Source organism: Eulemur rufifrons, chromosome 30, assembly GCF_041146395.1.
Source record: "Eulemur rufifrons isolate Redbay chromosome 30, OSU_ERuf_1, whole genome shotgun sequence".
NCBI classification, from domain to species: Eukaryota; Metazoa; Chordata; class Mammalia; order Primates; family Lemuridae; genus Eulemur; species Eulemur rufifrons.
Window position 1 is genome coordinate 16,084,740 of NC_091012.1, and position 20,929 is coordinate 16,105,668.

At 40.4% G+C, this 20,929-nt stretch overlaps 1 pseudogene; it reads left to right on the forward strand.

Annotated features, from left to right (window-relative positions):
* Window positions 1–691: 691 nt before the first annotated feature.
* Window positions 692–17,007, forward strand: LOC138378790 (transcription initiation factor TFIID subunit 10 pseudogene; annotated as a pseudogene).
* Window positions 17,008–20,929: the final 3,922 nt, after the last annotated feature.

A 20,929-nucleotide genomic window follows, 5' to 3' on the forward strand; every position in this document is an offset into this window, starting at 1 on the left:
GTCTTGGTGTCAGTGCCCCATCGGTCGTTGCCCATGATTCATATGGGCTGAGCGGCAGCACACCTTGCCTGGCCTTTGCCCTCTGAGGAAGAGGCTGTTCTCTTGGCGTCTGCTCTGCATTTGTTCCTTTCTTGCAGGGAGATATATTCTTGCCTTGTTCCTCGGGAGGTTTGTGCAGGGCTGGGCAATGGCTGGCCGGGGCCATTGCCCACCTTTGTTTTCCCTCAGGGGGTGGGAGAGCAGGAGGAGGGACAGGGTTTTGTGTGGCTGCAGGGCGGTGGTGGCCCTGTTCCCCTTGGCTGAGGTTCGGGGGCTGAGTGCACTGGTGGATAAGCATTTTCTCTTCGGTCCAGAATGCCTAGTCTTGCCCAGGCCTGCAGACGCGGGCCTGTGCATGTGGTCCTAGGTAGGCTCTGCTTTCCCCGAGCTCTCCTGGGGCCCTCTGGGCCCCTGGCAAGGATGCCTTCTCCCCAAGGTCGGTCTTGGAGCGGGCTGGTCCCGCTGGCAAAACACCCCCTCCCTCCTTGCACCCTGCTGGGCTGTCAGGTCTTAGCCAGGCACCCCTCTCTGGTCATACTTGCTGTCCCCTGGACTTGCCTGGCTGTGCCTTACCTCCTACCCTGAAGAGCAGAGGGGACAGTCCGCAGGCCCTGGCAATGAAGACTGGGCCTCGCAGGCTGAAGGTGGCTCCATGGCGGCATCCAGGAAGCAGCAGCAGCATCCACGGACCAGTCCACCATCGCCACCTCACACCCACCTGCTGGCTGTTTGTGTGAGTCTCCCCGAGAGTCCAAAGTCATCATGCCCCTTACTCGGGAGGTTGGACTGCCCGATGGCCGTGTGCCCCTTGTACTCACGGGTTTCTCTTTGCCCACCGAGGAGCCTGGCCCTCTCAGGAACTGCCTGAGTTCCTTTGGCTTTGGAGAGAGAGAGAGAGAGCGAGGGCGTGGTGATATGTATCTGTGTTGGTAGGTGGGAGCTACTGGTTTGCCTCGGGGCTCCTTGAAGTCACCTTTCGTCGAGGTGAGCCCCTTGGTACAGTTCCGCTCGAGGTACGGAGCTGGGTGCCATTCGTTTTCCATGAGGCTCCTGCTTCAGATTTGTATGGTCTGGTTTCATCGTGGTTGGGAAACTTGGTCGCCACCTGAGACCAGCAAGAGTAGGAACGTCCTCTCTGCCAGGAGGTGAGTCAGCTTTCCCATCCGAAGAGGATGACAGCCAGGCCAATGACGATGACCGGCACTTCAATAGGATCTCTGGGTGGCAGGGAGAGGTGTGCAGGGAAGGCCCGGAGGAGATTCTGGCACTCTTGGGCCTCATGCCCTACCTATGCTCATGCCTACCTTCTCTGATGGAGCCCCTGGGGCTGAGAAGCAGAGACTGTGGAGTGAGAACATCTGTCCCTCCACAGGGGCCTTTCAGCCATCCAAGGTGGCATCCCTGTGGCAGTTGGCAGTGCCTTCTCCTGGCGGGGTGCCAGCTTTTACCCCAACACCATGCCCCAACATCTTTTCTCTCTCCATGGTTTCTGAAGGCCTGGACCCTTCTTCATCTGGATGAACCCTGTGTGCCAGAACACATTCCCACTCCATCAAGGTCAGCATTGGGGGCATCCACTGCCTGAGGCTTTCCTTCTCCACAGGTACTTCTTAGTGACTGGCTAGGACTGACACCCGTGTCCATCTGGCCAGCCCTTTTTTCTGCTGGCAAGATAATCAAGTCTTCGTGTCAGTGCCCCATCACTCGTTTCCCATTGGCAGAGTGGCATCACACCCCGCCTGGCCTTTGCCTTCTGTGGAAGAGTCTGTTTCCCTTTCATCCACTCTCCATTCGTTCCTTTCTTGCAGGGGTATATATGCCTGGCTTGTTCCTGGGGAAGTGTCGGCAGGGGTGGACAATGGCTGGCAGGGTCCATTGCCCGCTACTCTTTACACTGAGGGGGTGAGGCAGGAGGAGTTGAGACTGGGTTTTGTGTGGCTGCAGGGTGGTGGTGGCCTTGTTCCCTTTCGCTTAGGTTGGGACACTGACTGCACTGCCTGGGTAACTGTTTTCTCTTCAGGCAAGAATGCCCAGTCTTGCCCAGGCCTGCAGAAGCGGGCCTGTGCATGTGGTCCTAGGTAGGCTCTGCTTTCCTTGAGCTCTCTTGGGGCCCTCTGTGCCCCTGGAAAGGGTGCCTTCTCTCCAAGGTCGGTCTTGGAGTGGGCCGTGCGCGCTCTTTTAAGACCCCTTCTGTCCTTGCACCCTGCTTGGCTATCAGGTCTTACCCAGTCGCCACTCTCTGCTCATACTTGCTGTACCTGAGACTTGCCTTCCTGTGCCTTTCCTCCTACCCTGAACAGCAGAGCAGACAGGCTGTAGTCCCAGGCAGGCAATGAAGGTTCGGCATAGCGGGATTAAGAAGGCTCCATCGCATTGTCCAGGAAGCTACAGCAGAATCCATGGTCTTCTCAGCCATTGACGCCTTAGCCCCCTGCTGACTGTGTATGAATAGCATTTAAAAGGAGACACAATTAAAGATCGAGGAGATATTAAAAAAATAAATTAGATTATAAACAAATATTTGCCAATATCATCAAAAATAAAAAAAAAGTTAGCAAATTCCTGGAAAAATATAAACCACCTTGATGACTCAATAAAAATTAACAAATCTAAATCATTATAGAACTATTAAACATTTTCAATTAGTTGTGAATGTATTTCTGCAAATAGAATAAACCATTTCATGTTGGCTTTGTGAGTAGATTCTAACAAATATTTAATAAATCAACAATTCCACAGCCAGGCATGGTGGCTCTCACCTTTAATCCTGGCCCTATCGGAGGCCGAGGTTGTGGATTGCTTAAGACCAGGAGTTCAAGACCAGCCTGAGCAAGAATGAGATCCTGTCTCTAAAAAAATAGAAAAATTAGCCAGTCATGGTACCATACACCTCTAGTCCCAGCTACTCTGGAGGCTGAGGCAAGCGGATCACTTGAGCCCAGGAGTTGTAGGCTACAGTGAGCTATGATGACTCCACTGCATTCTAGCCTGGGAAACAGAGCAAGACCCTGTCTCAAAAAAAAAAAAAAAAAAAAAAAAAAAATCCACCCTTACAGAAACTGTTTCAGAAGACAAGAAAGAAGAATCTCTCCCAAACCATTTTATGTTAACAATATATCCTTGATACAAAACTAGACAAAATAATTTTAAAGAACATTGATATTGATAAAAACAAATAAAAATAGAAATATAACATACAAACACCTATGAAATACAAGAAAAAGCAGTACTAAGACAGAAGTTGATACCAATAAAACTCTACATCAAAAGAAGTAGAAAGACATCAAATAAACAACCTAGCAATGCACTTTAAAAGACAAGAAAGGAAAAATAAGTGAAACCCAAAATTAGTAGACAGAAAGAAATAATAAAGTTTAGAGCATAGATGAAATTGAGATGAAAACACCATAAAAAGATTATCAAAACAAAAGGTTAGTTTTATGAAAAGATAAACAAAGTTGACCAAACTTTAGTTAGACCTGGAAATAAAAGAAGATCCAAATAAATGAAATCAGAGATAAAAAAGGAGACATTATTATTATTACCCAAGAAATTCAAAGGAACATCAGAGACTATTACATAGTCTCTTATGATGCCAATAAATTGGGAAATGTAGAAGAAATGGTCAAATCCCTAGACATATACAGCCTACCAAGGTTGAACCATGAAGAAATAGAAAACCTGAACAGACCAATAGTGAGTAACAAGATAAAACCACTAATAAAAAGTCTCCAAAGAAAAGTCCAGAAACCGATAGTGTCAATGCAGAATTCTATAAAATATTTAAAGAAAAACTAATACCAATTCTATCTCAAACTATTCCAAAAACTTGAAGAAGAGGAAATACTTCCAAACTCCATTCTACAGTCCAGCAATACCCTGATACCAAAACTAGACCAGGACACAGCAAAATAGAATAGTACAGGCCAATATTACTGATGAACATAGATGCAAAAGGCCACAACAAAATACTTTCAAGCCAAATTCAGCCACATATTTAAAAGATTGTTCTCTATCATCAAATAGGAGTCATCCTAAGGATGCAAGGATCATTCAACACCTGCAAATCAATAAGCATGATACATCACATTAAGGACAAAAACCGGCCGGGCACGGTGGCTCACGCCTGTAATCCTAGCACTCTGGGAGGCCGAGGTGGGCGGACCGTTTGAGCTCAGGAGTTCGAGACCAGCCTGAGCAAGAGCGAGACCCCATCTCTACTAAAAATAGAAAGAAATTATATGGACAGCTAAAAATATATATAGAAAAAATTAGCCGGACATGGTGGCGCATGCCTGTAGTCCCAGCTACTCGGGAGGCTGAGACAGGAGGATCCCTTGAGCTCAGGAGGTTGAGGTTGCTGTGAGCTAGGCTGACGCCACGGCACTCTAGCCTGGGCAACAGAGTGAGACTCTGTCTCAGAAAAAAAAAAAAAAAAGGACAAAAACCATATGATCATTTCAATAGATGACAAAAAAGGTATTCAATAAAATTCAACATCCCCCTTCATGATAAAAACTCTTAACAAATTGGTTATACAATGGGAACATATTATAACTCAAAACAGTAAAGATCCTCTATGACAAAATCGCAGCTAGCATCATACTGAATGGGGAAAAATTGAAAGCCTTTCCTGTAAGTTCTGGAACAAAGACAAGTTGGCCACTTTCACTGCTTTTATACAACAAAGTACTGAAAGTCCTAACCAGAATAATTAGACAAAGAAAAAAATAGAGGACATCCAAAGTGAAAAGATGTCAAATTGTCCTTGTTTACAGATGATACTATCTTATATTTAGAAAAACCTAAAGATTCTGCCAAAAAACTTTTAGAAGTAACAAATGAATTCCGTAAGTTTTCAGGATACAAAACCAACATACAAAAATTAGTAGCAATCCTATATGCCAATAGTGAATGATCTCAAACGAAATCAAGAAAGCAATCCCCTTTATAATAGCTATAAAAAGTTAAAATAAAATACCTAGGAATAAACTTAACTAAAGAAGTGAAAGATCTTTACAACGAAAACTATAGAACGCTGGTGAAAGAAATTGAAGAGGACACAAAAAATGAAAAACATCCCATGTTCATGGATTGGAAGAATTAATATTGTTAAAATGTCTGTAGTATCCGAAGTGATCTACAGATTCAATGCAATCCCTATCAAAATACCAATGACATTTTTCACAAAAATAGAAAAAGCAATTCTAAAATTAACAGAGAATGACAAAAGACCCTGAATAGTTGAAGTAGTCCCAAGCAAAAAGAACAAAGCTGTAGACATTCCATTACCTGATTTCAAAATATACTACAAAGCTATACTTACCAAAACAGCATGGTACTAACATAAAAAGAGGAACCGATCAACGAAACAGAATGGAGAACCCTAAAATAAATCCATGCATTTACAGCCAACTCACATTTTACAAAGGCCAGAGAATATACATTGGAGAAAGGACAATCTCTTCAACAAATGGTGCTGGGAGAACTCAATATCCATACACAGAATAATGAAACAAGACCCCTATCTCTCACTATATACAAAAATCAAGTCACAGTGGATTAAGAATTAAATGTAAGACCTGAAACTATGAAACTACTAGAAAACATTTAGGAAATGCTTCAGTACATTGGTCTGGGCAAAGATTTCTCGATAAGACCTTAAAAGCACAGGTAACCAAAGCAAAAGTTGACAAATGGCATTATATCAAGCTAAAATCTTTTGCACAGCAAACGATCAACAAAGTGAAAACCTATAGAATGGGAGAAAATATTTGCAAACTACTCATCCAACAAGGGATTAATAACCAGAGTGTATAAGCAACACAAACAAATCAATAGCAAAAAATCCAAATAATCTGATTTAAAAAGGGGCAAAAGATCTGAATAAACATTTCTCAAAAGAAGAAATACAAAATGCCAAAAGGTATATGCAAAAGTTCTCAACATCCCTAATCATTAGAGAAAAGAAAATCAAAACCACAATGAGAGATCATCTCACCCCAGTTAAAATGACTATTATCAAAAAAACAGGGCTGGGCGAGGTGGCTCACGCCTGTAATCCTAGCACTCTGGGGGGCCGAGGCAGGAGACTCGCTCGATGTCAGGAGTTTGAGACCCTGTCTCTACTAAAAATAGAAAGAAATGATCTGGACAGCTAAAAATATATATAGAAAAACATTAGCCAGGCATGGTGGCACATGCCTGTAGTCCCAGCTACATGGGAGGCTGAGGCAGGAGGATCGCTTAAGCCCAGAAGTTTGAGGTTGCTGTGAGCTAGGCTGATGCCACGGCACTCTAGCCCCGGCAACAGAGTGAGACTCTGTCTCAAAAAAAAAAAAAAAAGAAAAAAGAAAAAAAAAACAACCAACAGAAAATGAATGCTGACAAGGACTGAGAGAAAGGGGAACATTCATACACCATTGATCAGAAAGTAAACTAGTACAGGCACTATGGAAAACAGTATGTAGGTTCTCAGAAAACTAAAAGTAGAACCACTACCTGATCCAGCAATCCCACACTGGGTATATATCCAAAAGAAAGGAAATCACTATATTGAAGCAACATCTGCCCTCCCATGTTTATTGCAGCACTAGTCACAATAGCCAAGATGTGGAATCAACTTCAGTGTTCATCAGTGGATGAATGGATAAAAAAGAAGTGATACATATATGCAATGGAGTCGTATTCATCCATAAAGAAGAATTAAATTCTACATTTGCAGCAACATGGGTGGAACTGGAAGATACTATGTTAAATGGAATAAGCCAGGCACAGAAAGACAAATATGGCATGTTCTCACTCGTATGTGGGAGCTAAAGAGAATATTGATGTAATGAAGGTAGAGAGTAGAATGATTGCTGGGAAAAGTAATGGGGATGGGGAAGAAGGGGGGTTAGTTAAAGAGAACAAAACTACAGTGAGATAGAAGGAATATGGTCTAGCACAAGAGAGCAACTATGGTTAACAATATTGTATATTTTAAAATAGCTAGAAGAGAAGAATTGGAATGCTCCCATCACAAAGAACTGATAAATGTTTGAGGAGATGGATATCTTAATTACCAGATTTGATCATTACACATCATATGCTTGTATTGAAACATGACATGTACCCTAAAAATATGTGCAACTAGTATGTATCAATAAAAATTAAAAATTAAAAAGAGAACAAAGGATGAGTGGGGAAAAAACCTACTAAACCAAATGTTAGCAAACCAATTCCACAATGCATGAAAAGATAATACTCATGTCCAGGTGAGCTTACTCTAGGAAGGCAAGATGAATTTCATATTAGGAAATTCGCTTAGATACTTTACCACTTTAATGTATTTTTAAAAACCTGTATTATGATCTCAGTAAATGTGGAAAAAATTTCAGGAATATTTCACTGATGTCTCCTTCTATGCCTTCTATCTGACATTGTATTCTGGCAATCCAAATAAGACAAGAAAAAGAAATAAAGGATTTAAGCTTTGGAAGTGAAAAAATTTAAAAATATCTTTTTTCACAAATGATACTTTTCCCTAAAAGATAGATTATATAAGGCAATTATTAAAAATTAATAAGAGAGCCTGGCAAAGTTACATTGATGTACGATCAATTCACAAAAGTCCATTGCATTTCTGTACACCAGGAGCAAACTGAAATTCAATTTTTAAAACATACTATATACAAGTGCAACAAAAAATAATGTTTCTAAGGATAAATGCAGCAAACATGTACAAGATCTTAGTGTAAGAAATCCTAAAACTATGTTAAAAAACATTTTTAAAAAAACCTAATTAATGGAAACACATGTCAGAGTATAGTTCGGAAGACTCAATATGGGAATCACATCAACTCTCCCACAAATTAATTCATAGAATTAGTTAAATCCTAATTAAAATTCAAATTAAGGTTTCATGACATTTGACCATATGATTGCGAAGTGTATATGGAAGTTCAGGTTGCCAGTAGTTAAGACACTTTTGAACAAGGAAAGCAAGGTGATGGTACCTGTGTGACCCAATATCAAAACATATTAACACAACCGTGTGTAGTATCGGAGCAGGAATAGACAAACTGAGCAATGGGCCAAAAAGAGAGCGAACAAACTGACCTATGAGTATAGTATGGAAACCTGATTTACTGCTGTTTCTATGGGAAAATCTGGACTGTTCACTAATTTAAGTACCTGAAAATGAATCCACACTTCACACCATACACATACAAAAAAATCATTCCAGATAGACCAACATTTTTAATGTCAAAGGCAAACTCTAAGACTTTGAAGAAGGGGAAACAAAAACACATATAGGCAACGCAACCTGCAAAAAACAACTTGGTTTCAGAGACGCAGCTCTGGTCAGTTTAGCAGGTGTGGCCCTGGAGTTTTGCTGCCTCAGTCCCAATCCCGGCTTCATCACTTCCTAGATGAGAGGTCTTGGGAAAATTACTGAATTTCCCCAAGCAAGTGTCTTCATCTGTAATAACGGGGTAATGTTAACACCCCCTGCAGAGGTTTTTGTAAAGGTTCAGTGAGATCATTTCTGTAAAGTGCGTAGCACAGGATCAGCACGTGGTAGAAGCTCAGGAATGCCGCCAGGACAATGACCTGGCCATTTGGACAACCGTGGGAGAATCCAGGGAGCCAGAGCCACATTTCCTGGAGAAAAGCAGGAAATTCAAGATTTGATGCCCTGGGGAGGGAGGCCAAGGATTTTGTGGTGTTCCAGTGGGAAGAACTAGTTCTGAGGGAGACGGATGCCAGAATACAGAAGAAATGTTTAACCATTTAAAATGGACCAATGGCTGTTTACTCCAGCAGATTTTGCTGTAAGATGGGGCAACTACACAGCCCATTTCTCTTTAACCTGTTTTCTTTTTTATTTCATATGTTGCAGACATCTCATCATGTCAATATATGCAGATCTGCCACATTCTGGATTTGCGTAAGATCCTGTAGTGTGGATATAATATGTAATTGATCCCCTCTTGATGAACATTTAGATAGCTTCCCTTTTATGTTTTTTTACTTTAAAACCACAGGAAAAAAATGAATCAATAGAAATGTAAAAACAAGCACACATATGTATCTACGTGTGTGCGTGTGTGTAGATAGATAAAGCATTTCAAATTGGAGTGGGGATGAAGAGACCCTATTCTCTACCAATTTCTCTGTAAGTGAAATCATAGAATCATTGAATGACAGGGTAGATGGGGCCTTAGAAATATCCAGTGGGATGACTTTAAGTTTATAGTGTTGTTTGTTTCAACACCATTCAAAGTAGCCAAAATATGGAATCAGCCAAAATGCCTATCAAAAGATAAACAGACAAATAAAATGTGCAGAGCACTAAACACAAATGGAAACATGTAATTACTGAATGTTATAAACTCCTACTCTAGGCTTAGCTGGAGGTAGGTGCTCTGCACATGTCACTTATCCTTACAACTCTCTTCTGAAGAAAGTACCGCTAGAGTGACCATGTGACAATAAGGAAACTGAGGTCATATTGTTAGCAAGTGGCGCACTTGGCAGTCCAACAAGTAAAACCGAGAAGCCTGAATTATTCTGGTGAAGCACGTGTGGGACTGCACAGGCCTACCCGACACGCTCTGCTCTGTACACACACCTCTGGCTTTTCCACTACCCCCGGAAGATTCCCAGACCCAATTGCAAAATCGGTTCTTTAAACTGAAGATGAGGCCCAGAGTCCTTCAGGGATCCGGCCAGCAGTAGGTCACCGTGGACCTGCGGCTCCTCGGCAGACTGCTGCCTATGCAGGGAGTAGCCAGGCGGGCCCTCTCTTGGGAGAAGGGGAGCTTTACCCGGGAGAAGCCAGAGCAGATGCTGATGAAATCCCCAAGGTTCTGTGATTCTCTGACAAGGGAGGCGAGGTCTTCACTTCCCTGCCTTTTCTGAATCCTCTTCAAATTGTAGCAGAGTGCAGACACTAAGACACATAATTTATCACCACCATATTCATCTTCCTAAAATGTTCTCATCATCTAATCACATCATGACTCAAGAATGCAGAGGTGTCACTCTCAGCCTGCAGAAAGGCTGCTCCAGTTGCCCTAGGAGCCCTCTGCTTCCTCGGAGACAACCTGGGCGTCGCGGAAGAGGAGTCAAGGTTAGCGCACGGGTGACCAGGGAGATCTGGGTTCCCCTGCCCTCTGTTAAATTTGTATTTATTAATTTTTAAATTCCCATACAGTAAAATTCACTTGTTGGGTGCATAGTTCTAGATTTGACCAATGCAGGGGATTGGGTAACCACTATCACAATCAAACACAGAGCAGCTCCATCACCCCCAGTGACCTGTGTGCCACCCTTGGCCCTTCCCTGCTCGGTGGTCCTAGGTCTTTTGGCCTTTTCCAGAATGTCAGGTAACTGAAACCACACAGAATGAAGACTGTGAGTCCAGCTGCTTTCAGCGGGCATAAGGCATCTGAAATTCATACATTCTGTTGCGTTAATCAACAGTGTGGTCCTTTTTACTGCCGAGAGGTATTCCATCGATGGATGAGCCACAGTTTGTTTATCTGTCCACCCACCGAGGACTTCAGTTTAATCAGTTTGCAGTTTAAGGCAGTTATGAATAAAGCCACTATAAATATTTACACACTTTACAAATGTAAGCACGGTTTTCATTGTTTATTTTTTTTTAACTTGGGTATATTCCTAGCTGGGATTACTGATTTGGTAAATGAATGTTTACCTTTCTAAGAAACCGTCATACTTTTTGAAAGTGGCTGCACCACTCTGCATTGCTGCCTGCGATGTGCAAGTTTCAGCTCTACACACTCACCAGGACGTGGTATTTCCGATTTTTAACTTTACCTACTTGTAGCGACATCACCTTGTAACAGCATTGGCATTTCCCAATTCCTTGTAATGCTCAGCATCTTTTCACGTGCCTTTTGCCATCAGTATATCTTCTTTGACCAAGTGTCATTCAAGTCTTTTGCTCATTTATTATTAGAGAGGTTTTAGATTCACAGCAAAATTGAGTGGAAGGTATAGAATTTCTCATATACCCTTTCCTCATATATCTAAAAATTTCAAAATTTTACATGTTATGCTTATCTCTATGATATAGTTTGCATTTATTTTTATATCTTTGCATACAGTTTTCTGATTATTCTAGCATCATTTTTGAAAGGATTATCCATTCTCCATTGATTTGTTTTTGTACCATTCCCCAACCCCACATGGGAGCCTGCAGCCCACACCTTCTTTGGTCTGTAGCTCTCTTCATCATCCCATAGGAACTGATAAATCTTTTTGGTATATTCTCTCCCATTTCTCAATGAACATTCAACTACCCCCACTTATGGAGTATTCCTCCCATTCTCTATCCTTCCCCATCCTCAGGGAAGGAGCCAGGGAAGGGCCTCATTGTTCCTTCCTCCAACTCATTAAGGTAGCTGATATTCTGGATAGTTCACACCCAAATATTTGAGGATTTCTTATTTAAATTTAAAATAGAAGTTGCCATAGGAGACTCTACATGGTATTCTTAATACAGGTTTTCTGTTGCCCTGATGAAAGCTTTTTTTTTTCCTTCCAACTATAATTCAAACACAAAGAAAGAAATTTGGGGGCTGTTTAAAATAACTGAAAAGTGTGAAATGTTATTATTACCAGAGCTGCAGAATTTTTTTTTAAATATGAAGTAGTTTACCCATGGATTTGTGATTTCTTTAAAATTCTAACTTTGACACAGATATATCTTCAGTGACTTAAGACTTCATTTTCCTGCTCTAAAGGAGAGGTGGTGTAAAGGTTTGGGAGTTAAAATGCCAGACCCTGCCTGTAAAAGACTGTTTCCATGGCTCCCCTCCTCCAGCCCCCAGTAGAATCCTGTTCAAAGACAAGAATGTTGAGGTAAAAGTTCTTAAGACTCTAAACCACTGGGAGGAGGGGGGAGATGGGAGGGGGAAAAGGAAGAAATATTTGAGGTTTTTTTTTTTTTACTTTTTTTTAATTTCAGCATATTATGGGGGTACAAAAGTTCAGGTTATGTATATTGCCCATGCCACCCCCACCCCGCTGAGTCAGAGCTTCAAGCATGTCCATTCCCCAGACAGTGCGCATCACACTCATTATATAGGTATACACCCATCCCCTCCCCACCCCCACATCTGCCCGACACCCAATTAGTGTTATTCCCAAATGTGTACTTGAGTTTTTACTTCTAGAATTTTGAAAAGAGATGAATCTAGGTAAAAATAATTTAGGATAACAAGGTGGTTTGTGAATAAAAACTAAGTGCTTTGAAATAGAAAACATTGTATCACAAAGATGTTTACATGTGGCTGGCTTATTTTTTCATTTAAATGCCAGTGGCTTCATTGCTATAGAGGAAAAGCCTTAGAGCTCTTCTACTGAAACTTTGGTTAGACTCTTAATTCACTTAAAAGTTAGAATAATTAGGCCTCATGACATGAGGGATGTGCCTTTGTAATTGGGAAGTGCTGTACTCACTTTTCAGAATATTCAAAAATTGCAAAAGAATGAACAAATATATTATGTGAATTAATTGATTGTACCTTTATACACAAAGCATGTAAGTACTTGTGAAAATTTTTGCTCTGTTTGGTGGTTTAAAATAAGCCTGTGAGTGATTTTACAAAACAGTTAGTAGATGGGTAGCATAGGATGAGAGTCCAAAATAGTCTTTTTACATCATTCTTTAGGATGTATAACACATTTTCATGTACACCTTATTTGGCCCTTCCAAATACAAATAAAGCCTGTGTATATTCTCTCTATATTTCTGATGAAGAAACAAGGACTTAAAGATCTGAAATGACTGTGTAAGACAGCTACTGAACCACACAAAAGTTCTAAGTCCTCAGACTGGCATGGAGGTGGCAGATATGCCAAATTTGGTTCTTAAAAAACTTTAAAAGCTGAGGAATGCATCGTATTAATATTTTACCCAGCTATTTTAAAAAAAAATTTTTAGAGATAGATTTTGCTATCTTTCTCCACCTGGCCATGAACTCCTAGCCTCAAGCAATCCTCCCTCTACAGCCTCGAAAAGTGATGGGATTACAGGTATGAACCACCATGCCTGGCTTGCATTGTTAGAAAGTACTTAAGTGTATAGCAATGGACTTGTAAAATAAACTGGTACATCCACACAAAGGAGTTCTATGAGCTATAAAAATAATAATATCTCTCTTTACTGCTATGGAGTCATCACTAGGATGTTATATGAAAAAGCAAGGGGGAGAACATACATTAACTTACATGAAAGAAAGCAGGGGAAATATGTGTTTGTTTATTAAAAAAAAAAACACTGAAAGGAATTTTTGTGTGTGTGTGTGTGTGACTGTTTTTCTCTCAACTTTAGTAGGTAGCCAAAGTGAATATTTGCCCAAGATATTGTTTTGGTATAGGTTTTCCAATGAATGTCAAATATTTACTTTTTGCTTTTGAGTTACTGAAACCTTTGTTTTTTAGTTTATTGTGCATTATGTAGTATATATATTGCTCTTGCATTTCATTAACTCCTCACAATGTTTTGATTTAGGAAGTGGAGAAATTATACCTGTTTTATATACGAGAAGACAGGCTTTGAAAAGTATAAATTGAGTTTCCAAGATTTTCAATAAGACTTGGTAGATCAAGAATGTAATTTCCAGACACATTGAATATAGGAACAAAATTTATAGAATCACTTATATAGGCCTCTTTGGATATTACATTTTTTCTCACCTTTTTTTAGTGTACTAAGGTAATTAAGCTTTAGGGTTAAAACAGTAACATTAGATAATAAATGAAACAGAGGTACCAGTAACACAGAAATGTTCTTAAAAGTCTAAGAAATGGAGTTAAGTGCTCTTAAGGAATATATGAAGGAAGAAAGGCATACTACAGTATATGAATTGTCACAGCTCAGTCACAGTCACTAAAACAAATTGAGGATTAAAAAAGTTAAGGCAAGACTTAGAGTTGATGCAGAGACAGATAAAAAATTGAGAGACTTAAAATATTTGTGTTATGGGCCATAAAACTAATACAATGTGCAGTATAGGGATGAGAGAGCAGGTCAGTAAATGCAGTGAGCCTTTACATAAATGGGTGCCCAGCAGTTGGCCCAGAAACTGCTTCTATTTAATTGGGATATACTGCAATAAATATTGAAATCAATCTCTTTCTCTGAAATGTACTGGTTCTTTGATTAATTTCTTGGTCACTGCCCTCTCCCTTTAATATTTTGCAAGGAAAATTATTTCTTGACAGTTTACAATTGTATAATTTTAACACTGTTAGCCTTTAATAATGCATTTCATTTATTCTAAGTTACATATATTTTTACATTGTAACATCTGTGCAATTGAGATGGATCTTACAACTAGTAGAATCTTAGAGGAAAAGCAGTATTCAACGTTAGTGAGGTGTCTTATGGACTTTTTCCTCTGAGGGATGTTTACCTTAATTAGTTTATTGTTTCCTCTCATGACAACTTTTATTATCCCCTATGATGGTAAAGTTTGTCTTATGGAAATTCAATAATCTGTTTTGTAGTCTCACTTAAATAGGAGATTATCCCACTTTGGTGACCTGCAGGCATAGGTAGGATCAAAATTTTTTAGAAGCCGTTCTATGACCTGCTCCAGAAGATAATTTTGATGAATCCCCAGATTAACCATGCTGTGGGAAGAAAAACATGAGAGTTTAGCTTTGGATATTGAGGGCAAAATCAAAAACCTCACTTTCTGTTATGACAGTGTTCCTGTAGATTAGAAAATTTAACTTTTTATGCAGCCCTCTTAAATCTGCCAGGATGAATATCCCAGATACATCACAGATAAATAAATGAGTTGATTTATTGAATGGAGTTAAAATTAGCCTTTGATTATCTAAAGAATGCTTGCCAAAAACCACTGTTTATTTTAGTATATTTGATATATTGAGCTGGTGTCTGACAGTAATTGGCCACAGCATCACTTGCTACTTGAGACTTATCCTGAAATGTGCTAGTCATATCAGCATAGAGGAGGGTGAGAGTGTTCCTATTTGAGAAGTACAAGGAGGAGGTCATGTAGATGATTCATTTACTAGTTGCATCAGATTATTCAGGTACAAGTTAAAAAAAAAAATAAGTTGCATAGCCTAGTTTTAGTCTACATGTATGGAAAGATTCAACCACAGTGCATTTCCCAGTAGAATTTTTATATTGTTGCCACCATATTTCTTCATATTTATTACTACACACTTCTTTCAAGACTGCTAAAAGTGATTAAAATTAATGTGTACCTATTTTTTAGACAGAATCTCACTCTATCTTCCAGGCTGGAGTGCAGTGTTGTAATCATAGCTCACTGCAGCCCTGAACTTATGGGCTCAGATGATCCTCTTGTATCAGCCTCCAAAAGTGCTGGATTACAGGCATGAGCCTGTATGCCTGTAATCACAATGTGTAGCTGTTTTTAAAAGCATCTTTTTCATTCTTCTAAATTATCACATCTTTTTCCTCTACAGATTTAACTTTGGAATCAAATCCAGCTGGCCATCCAAGGGCAGGAGCAATTTTTCTGAGCAAATCTAAAATGGATGGTAAGACAATACTTTTTTCCTCCAAGAAAAGACTAAAAACTGTTTTTGTTTTATGGAATGCCTTATAGAAAGTATTTAGAAGAACTCATAATTACTTTAACATTTTCAACTTTTCATTTGTTCACCTGTCATTTTGACATTTGATACACTTGCCTCTAGTTGTCACTGTTTCACTGAGAACATCTAGACTTTCTGTTTATACAATTTGCCACCTCTTTATGAACACAATAGGCCCCATGATTTAGAAGTGGTCATAGATTTATCCCCATCTCTCCATATTTCTTTACCCTTCTTGCCCTGCTCCAAAGAACACACTTTAAAGATGAATGATCGGATTTAGCCTGCAGTTAGGTTTTCATTTGAGCAAATGAAAAAAAACTCAATTGTTTACATGTGGGGATTGAAACTATGGTTTTGGCCCCTTTTAATACAGTGATCTAACCAGATGATCCTGTCACATCCACATCTGTCCTGCTCAGAAATTTAAGCTATTCGAAACCTTTTCATCCTAATGTAATATAAACATGCCCTGAGGAATTTCCCAGAGGTTAGCCTCAGCAAGTGAAACTACTGCCAATTTTCCAAGTTCTGCTTGTTTTAGGATGAGAATCAGAACCCTAGGATTGTTCTGCACTCCTGCTTATTTACCTTAATGTTATGTTAAATCTTAGTTTATTTGCTAAGAAGCCATCTACAGTCAGGTTTTTCAGTTGATCTCAACAGCAAGAATACAAGAAGTGAGGGTTGTATTACATAAGAATACTAGAAGTCTGCCTCTCCCACGGGTCATAGGAGCTGCAGCGGCTCTAAAGCAGACCTAACTGGCTCCGGCCTCCGCCGCTTTGGCCCCAGGCCCAGCGCCCTCGGTCTCCGCTCCCACAGCGCCGCCCACTGGTGCCACCCCGCCGCAGAGAACAAGACCAGCCCTGCAGGGCCAGCAGGGAGACCTGGGGCTGGAGCGGTGGCTGGGGGCACGGGGGCGGGCGGGACCAGCCCAGCGGGGCGGCTCAGGTGTGGGCGGGCAGCGCCCGGTTTACCTACTGCAGAGCGCGGCAACAGAGACGCAAAGCCTGTGGTGTCCAGCCCGCCTCTGCTGGACTTCTTAATGCAGCTGGAGGATTACTCGCCCAGGGTCCCTGATGCAGTGACTGGTTACTACCTGAACCCTGCTGGCTTTTAGACCTCAGACCCACACATAATTCGGCTCATCTCCCTAGCTGCCCAGAAATTCATCCCAGATATTGCCAACGATGCCCTACAGCACTGCAAAATGAAGGGCACAGCCTCCGGCAGCTCCCGGAGCAAGAGCAAGGACTGCAAGTCCACTCAAACCGAGGAGGACCTGGCCCTGCCCTCAGCGAGTATGGCATCAATGGAAAGAAGCCCCACTACTTCACCTGGGCCACCTGACCTAAATGTACTTCTCAGTCCCATGTCCCCACATCAGCCTGTGTTCATAATAAACTGGATTGTGACAAAAAAAAAAAAAAAAAAAAAGGAATGCAGCACAATAAAACATAGGGGTTTCTTTTTTTTTTTTCTATCCTTTAGAAATGAAGAAATGGGGTGTCTGTCTATACTGCATTTCCATAGTTTGTGTGTACTTTGCCTGTCTTGAACCAATCATTTCTGGTTAGGATCTCTGTATTTCTCCATTTCTTGCAGAGCCATGAGCTTCTCTCATGTAGAGTGTGTGGAAACAGAAGGAAACTATCCCATCCCCCTGTCTCTTCAGTGGTGAGAAATGTGTGCCTAACATGCCATCCAGCCTCAGAGGAGGAGGCAGTGTGGGAAACAAAGTGCAGCCAAAGTCCCTCTTGCAGCATTTATTCTTCTGACCTTTGTTACAACAAAATTATTTTGTGTTCTGTAGGTACCATGTTCAATGCAGTTAGCACACTCATTTTAAAATTTCAATTTCAGCCAGGTTACTTTCCAGTTATGTAAAGACCAATTTATTTTTCAGTGACATATTAGTAGATCACCAATAAGGATGCTTCCAGGGATTCAGATGCATCTAGGGATTGGTGCCTGACCAGAAACTGGTTCTTAAGAGCTGTCTGCTGGTAGATACTGGTAATTAAAGTAAGCTGTGTGTCAATGTAGAATTAGAAGATACTGCTGGGTAGTGGTTCAAATATGCAACAGGTTTACTTTTTGATTAGCTAAATTTCTCATCTGGACTAATTTGTTTTGCTCTTTTGTACATGGGGATTCTTTCATTTGTATGTAATAGATGTTCATTTATTTCTTATTTATTTTGAGACAGGATCTTCCTCTGTGTGACCCAGGCTAGAGTGTAGTGGTGTCATCATAGCTCATTGCAACCTCAAATTCCTGGGCTTGAGCAATCCTCTGCATCAGCCTCCCAAGTAGCTGGGACTACAGGCATGCCTGGCTAATTTTTCTAATTTTTTGTAGAGATGGGGTCTCCCTGTTGCTCAGGCTGGTCCCAAACTCCTGGCCTCAAGTGGTCCTGCTGCCTCGGCCTCCTTTGCAAAGTGCTAGGAGTACAGGTGTGAGCCACTGCACCTGGCCTGCATATAATAGAATATCTGTTAAATCAAAAAGTAAAACTAACATTTTAGACTTTACTTTATGACATTCATCTTGTGAGGTGATTTAAATTATAAAGTTTGCAGAAAATTATTTTTAAAAGAATGGAATTTTATCTGATTTTGTATATTGGTAATTCATCAGATAATTAGCAACTACTTTTACTCTATGACATTTGTATCAGAATTGATCAGTTTCTTATATTATTTTTAGGGCAAGAAAAGAGGAAGAGCAACCATTTAAAGCATGTAAGTAAACAGTTGAAAACTTAAGACATTAATAGTTTGAATTAAAAGTATGTCTGTCATAATTCCTTAAAAATATAAAGGGGAACACATACCATTAGCATGGAACTCTTTTTTGTGGATTTTCTAAATCTCTTCTATTTTCCTAAGTATCAAATTTATGTGGAAAAGCCTTTGACTGAGTGGTGCCAATTTTTTAAGGGTTTCTAACATTTCAGCTAAATTTCAATAACTTGGTTGTGGTATAAAGATCTGCCTTAAACTTTTGTGCCTTAATTGTTTAAACTTATTTTTTAATCAAAGTAAGAGTGATAATAGCTAAGTTCATTTTTAGCACTCTCTGCTGATTTCCTGTCATAGCAGGTAAAAGCTGAGCTTCCTCACTCCACCATGACCTTATTTCCCTCCCTCCATTTCCGTGACATGTATCACATTTTGTATTAAATCAGTAATTAATATTTGCATCATTATGACTATGCAAATATTGTTTGTTGCTGAGTCATACATTTTCTTGCTGTTCTTCTTCTGCACACCCTTCATTCTTTCTCTTAAATATTTCTGAAATCTGAGCACCTCACTTCTCCCAGACAATCCCCTTTTGTTAGCCTACATTAGCTCACACAACCAAATAAGTAGTCACCGGCTGGTCTCCCTGCTTTCACATCCTTCTATTTCTTGTGGAATTAATTTCCTGACTATATTTATTTGCCTGTTTTCTAGCAGCTATTAATCCCCCAAATTTTGTGACATTTGTCACATGCCCATCTAAATATTTTCCGTCTACTAAAATATAACTGTTTCATTTTTCTCTTGGAGACAACTCCTCTCAGCCTTTTGTCATTCTCCTCCAGTATGGACTGCTTTGTTTTGCTAGTCCTGCTTTGTTAGCCTGTTTTTCTGGGACATCTCTTTGAAGTCCTCTGGGATCTCACATAATGGCTCTCTTGTGTCGGATCCCCTATGCCATAGGTTCTGTGTTTCCCGTGTCTTGTTATACATCTTGAAGGGCTTTTGTTGTTTTGTATTTGAGGTAGGGTCTTTCTCTGTTGCCCAGGCTAGAGTGCAGTGTCATCATCCTAACTCACTGCACCCTCAATCCCCTGGGCTCAAGCAATCTTCCTGTCTCAGCCTCCCAGGTAGCTGGGACTACAGGCATATGACACCACACCTGGATAATTTTTTTTTTTTTTTTTTGCAGAGATGGTGTCTTTCTGTGTTGATCAAACTGGTCTCAAGCTTCTTTCCTCAAGCAATTCTCCCACCTTGGCTTCTTAAAGTACTGGAATTACAGGCTTGAGCCACCTCACCTGGCCATAATCCCTAGTTTTACTGGAGCACATTCCCCCAGGAAAGGGCACATGGGCAGACATTTTTGGAGATCTAGCCTGTCTGAAAATCCCTCCCATTTGATAGAACATATAATTCTAGGTTGAAACTAAATTTCATCATCTGAAGACATTTCTTATTGTGTTCTCAATTTAGTGTTGTCCTTGAATCTGTTGCCATTGTGTGATATATAACCAATTTGTCATCTTCCCCCCATTCCTTCTCTGAAAGAATTTTAGTGCATTCTCTATCCCTGGGATTAATCCAATTTTGTAATATGGTTTGGGGGGATTTTTTTCATTTTATTGGGTCCACTAAGTTTGCAGTCCACCTCTTCTAGAGAGTTTTGTTTCCTTGCTATTTTTTCTGTTCCTCCTTTTTTCTTATATCCTTATTCAAATGTTGGGCCTCTTTGACCAGTATTTCTGCATTGATCTTTAATTATCCCTCCACTTCTTTCCAGTTTGTCTTTTTATTCTACTTCCTGGGGATTCTTTGACTGTATACTCTAACACTTCAATTAAAAGTTTTGTCTTTTTGAGAGCATTCTAAGAAATTTTTAAAAGTTTTTATTTTCTACTGAATTTTTACCACTTCTATAAATTCCTTTTTCCTGTTGTTTTGATCTCTATTGTTGGAGCCTTCCCTCAAATGTGTGGTGATGGTACCTATATTTTTCTAATTGGAAACTCCATGCATGAGCAGGACTTTTGTTAACTGATGGCTTTCACTGTGAGGATTTGAAGGACAAGCCGGCTTTTCATTTGGGGGACCTCAGTGTATTACCTGAGGGTCTTTTCTCTAGGACAGTTCAGTCTCTTCGGAGAAAGAGCTCCCCACTTTCTACCTGAGGAGTGCAAGCTTGGCTACTTGTACATTTTTCAGTGAATGGACTTTTCCCATTTTCCAAATTTCAGCCCTGGTATCTCTGAGACTGGTACCTCTGAGCCTAGAAACACTCAGGTTTATAGCTCCAGGAATACACATCTAAATTCCTTATAAGATGAGGGCACAGGTGGAGGTGGGGCTCTAACCACAGATTTTCAACTTTGTTGGCTTTTGTTTTGTTTCACCTGCCTCCCACAGTGCCATGTGCCTTCTGAATTCTGAGACTGCCTTGAGTTCAATGAGGCTGTTCCAGTCACTCTCTGGGTGCACCAAAGTTGTACTTCCACACCAGTTACCGCCCGTTTGTCATCTTTTTA